Source organism: Euprymna scolopes, chromosome 1 (genome assembly GCF_053919585.1).
Source record: "Euprymna scolopes isolate OS-2025 chromosome 1, ASM5391958v1, whole genome shotgun sequence".
NCBI classification, from domain to species: domain Eukaryota; kingdom Metazoa; phylum Mollusca; class Cephalopoda; order Sepiida; family Sepiolidae; genus Euprymna; species Euprymna scolopes.
The window spans coordinates 169,595,897-169,601,944 of record NC_136482.1 but is presented as its reverse complement, the minus strand read 5'-3'; positions in this window follow the sequence as shown (position 1 = coordinate 169,601,944).

Below are 6,048 nucleotides of genomic sequence, written 5' to 3'. Positions count from 1 at the left end.
GAATTTAGAGTTTCAACTGTAAAGTGGTTACTCTTGAAGTTTATGGTTGCCTTAGCATTTTATGTACAGATGAGATAATCAACATTTTATTTTACAGCTGCTGAAAATGTCATTTTTTTGTTTTAGACAATATCCTTTGTTTGAAACAAAATTATTGTTTGTCAAAGTTGCTTGAAAGAAATCACATCTGGGAAAAATTATTATTTAAAAATTTATTTCCAATGCTAAACTTCAGGATAATTTTTGTTGGTTTTTAGTAAATGTTATTTTTGGTCACACGTCTTTGAAAAGCCAATACGCTAAAAACTTAAAATATTTATTTAAGCATCTAAAGCATTAAAAAACAACCCCCCCCAAAAAAAGTTAACCCATCGGAAATAAAAGCTCTGTCCCCTTCCACATTATTTAAATTTGCAAGACCTGTAGAGAGGCATGAACCTGAATCCAGTTTTTCCCTTTTTTTAAATTCTTTTAATAAAAATAAAAATTTAACAGATTTTAAAAGTTTGTTTTTAATGTAAATGTAGTAAATAATTGTAATAGTATGATATTTTGAAATGGTAAAATGAAAAATAAAAAAGATTTTTTAAGTAAAAAAGAAGTAAAAAATTAAAGAAAAACACTATAAAAGGTAATCAGAAATTAATACAAGAATCTTGAGTTTTGGCAATTCTTTGCTGAATTGTTTTGAATATTTTAATTCTATAAAATAAAAAAGTGGAATCAAATAACTGCAATTGCCCCAACAAGATTTGAACATAATAGTTCATTATCCTGACATTCAATGTTGCTTTCAATGTAGATGCTGAACACTTTCAGATAAGACAGTTTTGCAATGCACCTTTCATATATATATATATATATATATATATACAGGATGTCCGTAAAGTTACTATACAGTCTTATTGTTTTAATCAAGTATGACTGTATAGTAACTTTATGGACACCCTGTATATTAATTTATCCATTCTCAGGATGTGTTGGTCCCTAATATCTTATGGAATTTGGAACAGAGTATATGGAAATTATAATAAATAGGAAGTTATTTTCTTTATTTTGAGTGTTCAACAAATGGTTTACGTCAATTCTAATAAATTTAAGTCACAACAAAAATGAAATCAATCTGATAAAAAGTAAATTGAGCACATTTCTATTTTTAGATTTTACAAATTTTTATTCTTCAAAAGTAAAGTCAGTAAAGGTCAGTTTTCACCTGAAGGTTGAGAGTAAATAAACAAAAACTTGTGTTAAAAAAAAAAAAAAAAAAAAAAGTTAATACAACTAATAATTTGTTCAGGGAGAAGTCATGTTAACTTCAAGTGGATTATGGTCACAAGTTTTTTGTTTTAGGTTAAAAATGTATAGCTGATTACTCTTTAAAGACCTGGGTTCGGTAATAAAGCAATGAAAGAAAACAGAACACAATCAAAAGAATTACTAAAGACCCCCCCCCCTAAAAAAAACCCTTGAATCTTATCAAATGACAAAGAATAGTTCTGATAACTTTAGAGAAACTTTTAGTTTTTTTTTTTAAATCTAGTAATAAAAAAGACCTGCTAATATAAATGAGAGTTAAACAAGACAAGACTATTTTTTCACTGTCTGCAAGTGTACATATTGTAGGCTCCCTTTTGTATTAAAGAAAATGAATACCAAACCAAGGGAGACAACCCAGTAAACACTTAAAGCCAAATGCTTCTTTAGTAATTCTAAATTTTTTTATTTCCGCTAGAGACAATACAAGAGCACAAATTACAATGCTAGCATTTAACTTTTTGTGAAAATGTCTGAATACACATCTCTAAAAAAATCTGCAGATCATTTTCTTTCTTTCATAATGTTTAATACTGAATCTGGACTATACTGAATTTAAAACGCTAATTTTGTTACAATTTTACTTCCAGTATTTGTTCCATTATTCACATTTTGCTATTTTATGAATTAAATATTGAGCACTATTGTAAATAATATCTGCATATATATGTATAAAAAATTAGTTTATGGAAATGTGGATAAGAAAGGCAACATGCTAGTAGAAATAACGCAAACACATCATTAAATAAATAATAGATAATGGAAATAAAACTAATTTTACCAAACGAATACAGTCGAACCTTTCGATAAAAATATCTTGGTTCAGCTTTAATGTGTTTGTGTCCTTCAACATTTCGTTAACTCCCACATATATATGATTTCAAATATGTAGCCTTTATCTCTTTCTTTTACGAAACATACTTATTAAATACGTTTGTAATGTTGATATATTGTCTGCCTTGGTTCGAAATCAAATTTGTTTAGAAATTTGATATTTATTCTGAAATACTACGAAAAGCTGTCAGTTTTCTGTCAGTCTAATTCAATTTGTGTAATCCAAGATAAATGTGTGTGTGTGTGTGTTAGTTACTACATTTTTTAATAGGAGTGTGCTTAATAGCACCTATAGAGCCTGTTTATATTGAAGTTTGAAGAGTGTACATAGAATTGATAGTGCATGCATTTTCTCGCATCATGTTTATAGGAATGTAAAGCCAAAAACTCAATCCTCTGCGCTAAACTAGGACAAAGCATGACTGGAATTTAGACAATCATTTTAAGAAAAAAAAAGTTTATTTTTCCTCTTTGAAATGATTTTGATAGTGTGAATGTTTTACTTGAAATATTAAAAGTTGTAATTAAGGTATGATAATTGTTTGAAGTGAATTTAAATGTCTCACACTGGGTTTCATGGTATGTTTGAATCCAAAGACAGATTGAAACATCATTTTCTTAATGTATGAAAGCAAATGACAAAATAATTTCTGAAAGTTTATTAATTTCATAAAACTAATACAAATTTCTTAAAAAAAAAAAAAAAAAAAAAAAAAAAAGATTTAATATTTTTTGTAGTTTTTCTAATAATGCCATACAATTGCAGATGAAGGTTTGAAAATGATGTAAAAATATCTCTTTAGGATTTCATAGGGAAGATACACCAAACCATAAAGCTTAAAATTATCTATACATTTCAATAATATAGATATATATATATACATATATATATATATATATATATATATATGTGTGTGTGTAACAAAAAAACCTTTATAATTTATGTCATGTTTATTTAACAATTATTAACTATATTTAGATAAGAGTATATATTTAAAAAGGATAAAGAACTTTTTTCTATTGAATACGGTTAACAATTTTATTTAAACCATTTTCAAGAAAAGAAAATGAAAATTATTAATTCTTGTAAACGGCAATAAATGAGATTTTTTTGAACATTACAACATGAAATCTTATTTGAATATAAAACTTTTGTCAGATATAAAGCTTATTTGTTGCTTTTTATTTCATTTTAGTTTATTCATTTAATTTGGATAAAATCTATTCTTTTACTTTGAAGTAAATGAAAAAAAAAATGTGATAAAAAAAAAGAACAAACTAAATTCATATTAACAAAAAAAAAAAAAAAAAAAATACAAATCAGAATGTTCCAGGTCGAAAACTGTTCATATCAAGTATTTATGTTGAGCAAGAGTTTCTCATACAGACAGACGAACGAGATCACAGATATTTTGAAAATCTTCATCTTTTGTTTTTTTGTTTCAGTTAAAAAATTGAAAAATACTTGCAGCTGAGAAATATCTGAAAATTATAATATCATATAGAAATGTGTATATCATTTGTTGAGACTTAAAAAAGAGGAAAAAAAAATTAATAGAAATGTAAAAGATTAAAAAAGAAAAAATACAATTTTTTTTGTTTTTACAAAATATAAGTCAGTTTTTTTCAATGGAATACTTTTGAGATTTATTGTGCTGGGTAATTTATCTGTCATTTTATTGCAGATAATGAGCGAAAGAAACGTACACACATTAATTATTAGTTTTGTGTGTACACATGTGCGCATATCAGTTAGGAGGAGGCAGAGAGTTAAAAAAGGAAGATACAGAAATGTAAAAAAGAAAAAAAAAGAAAGAAAAGAAATTAATTGAAAAGATTCTTTAGAATATGCAAAAAAATGGCAGCTTGTGACATTAGGTTGAGATGTAACTTCAGAAATTTTAGAAACAAAATTTTAAACTTTAAAAAACAAATTCGTTATCTGCTCAAATTTTTCAGTAAATATAAAAATCATATAAATATAAAAAAACGTTTTTGCATTTTACTTAAATTTCAACATATAAAACTTTTTCAAGTAGTAAATTGTAAAATTAGAAAAAAAAAATCCAAAAATGGACACTAAGAATTAAAAAAAAAAATCCAAAACAGTAAAACTAAGTGAACAGCAATATTAAAAATTTAATCCTACTGTTATGTGTGAAACGTTGAAATAATGAAGTTTGCTTTAACTAAAATAAAAATTGATTTAAAAAATAAAAAATGTTATTCAACTTTGGGGGGGGGGGGTTAATTCCAGGATGTCACCTAACAATAAAACAAATATTGAACGAAATTTCACCAATGCTTTTAATACTGTTTTATTTACAAGGTCTTTGTTTTATCACTTACTTATATGACCCCCTTTCCCTCTCACACACACACACACACACACACACACACACACACACACACACACACTTCATTCATGTTCTGAATTTTCACACTGCCACTGTCTCATTGACAATGCTTTCATGGCTGTGGAATCATTTTTATTTCTAGAAAAGAGGGCTATTTAAGTAGTATTGATTTTTGTACAAAATATATTGTACAAGTCTATACAAATAAATTACATACATGCATACGATATACGATCTGTAACCTGTTGGGCCAACGTTGACACATTATACATTAGATAAATACAAAAGGATAAGACAGCATCCATGTTCACGTAACTTTAAGAGAATCGATAGACCACTTTTCAACACATTCAATGTTCACAAAGTCAGAGAATTTCAGAATACATTGTGCTGTCATAATAGATTTTCTCTTCTCTATTTCTCTCCCTCTCTTTCGCATCTTTCACCTTATTTTAGATTATTTACATTATTTCATTCCTCTTATCATTCGTCCTTTCTCCAAGTCATGCGCAAACATCTGCAGCCGTCAACATTATATAGATATCGAAAATAAATAGGAGTGCTGCTGCTGTTTGACACCACTTACAGGTGAGCCGCCACTATTATACTCTATATAAAGAGAAGGAAGAACAAAAAGAAAGAAAAGCAAAAAAAAAAAGAAAAAAAAAAGAAAAGGAAATATAGGAAAGGAAATAAAGAAAATAAAGAAGAGGAAAAAAGAAAAGGAAAAAGGGAAAAAAAGAAACCTTTTTTCTTTCACTTTCTTCATTCAAGATAAGCTCTTGAGAAAGAAAAGGATATCAGTTTAGTTGGATATCAGAATTAGCATAAATAAATAAAAAAAATAATACTGCAAAGTTAAACAAAATAATTATGCAATTTTCTTAGGAATTTAAAATGATACAATTTTCCAAGCTTTACTTTGGCAGAGACCAAAATTTGAGGCACCTAGTGAGGTTTACATTCAGTAGTAATCAATGCAACTCACTAAGTATGAGATGCCTAATAATAGCTTTAAATATTCACTTGTTATTTTCAAATATATAAATCATTCAATATGGAAAAAAAATTGAAGAGATGAAAAAAAAAAAAAAAAAAAAAAGAAAGCAACATCGTCTTCAGAAAGTTCAAAAACAAAACAAAGTCATGAAACTCCACAAAATCGAGGAGTGTCCCGGCTCACAGGGTAGATCTTTTTTTTTAGCATAAAATCCACCCCCACACAATTTTTTTTTTTTACTTTTAAAAACGCAATTTATCTGAAGTACAAAGTTACATTTATAAAAAAAAAAAAAAAAAAAAAAGATCCCCTTTCTTTAAAAAAATGAGTTTACTTTTTACATTTTTTTTTTTTTTCTTTTTGTGCTTAATGTGTCAGAGGCTACTGCAACACTTTCACTTAGGGAAAGGTCTGAACTTGTATATTCTTCCTTCTGCTATGAATTAAATAGTAGGATAGACTAGATTCTCAAGCCTTGGTTGTGCAACTAGTCTAAGAGAAGGAAAACTCTGAAATAACACCAGTCTTTCTCTGCTTATCCTG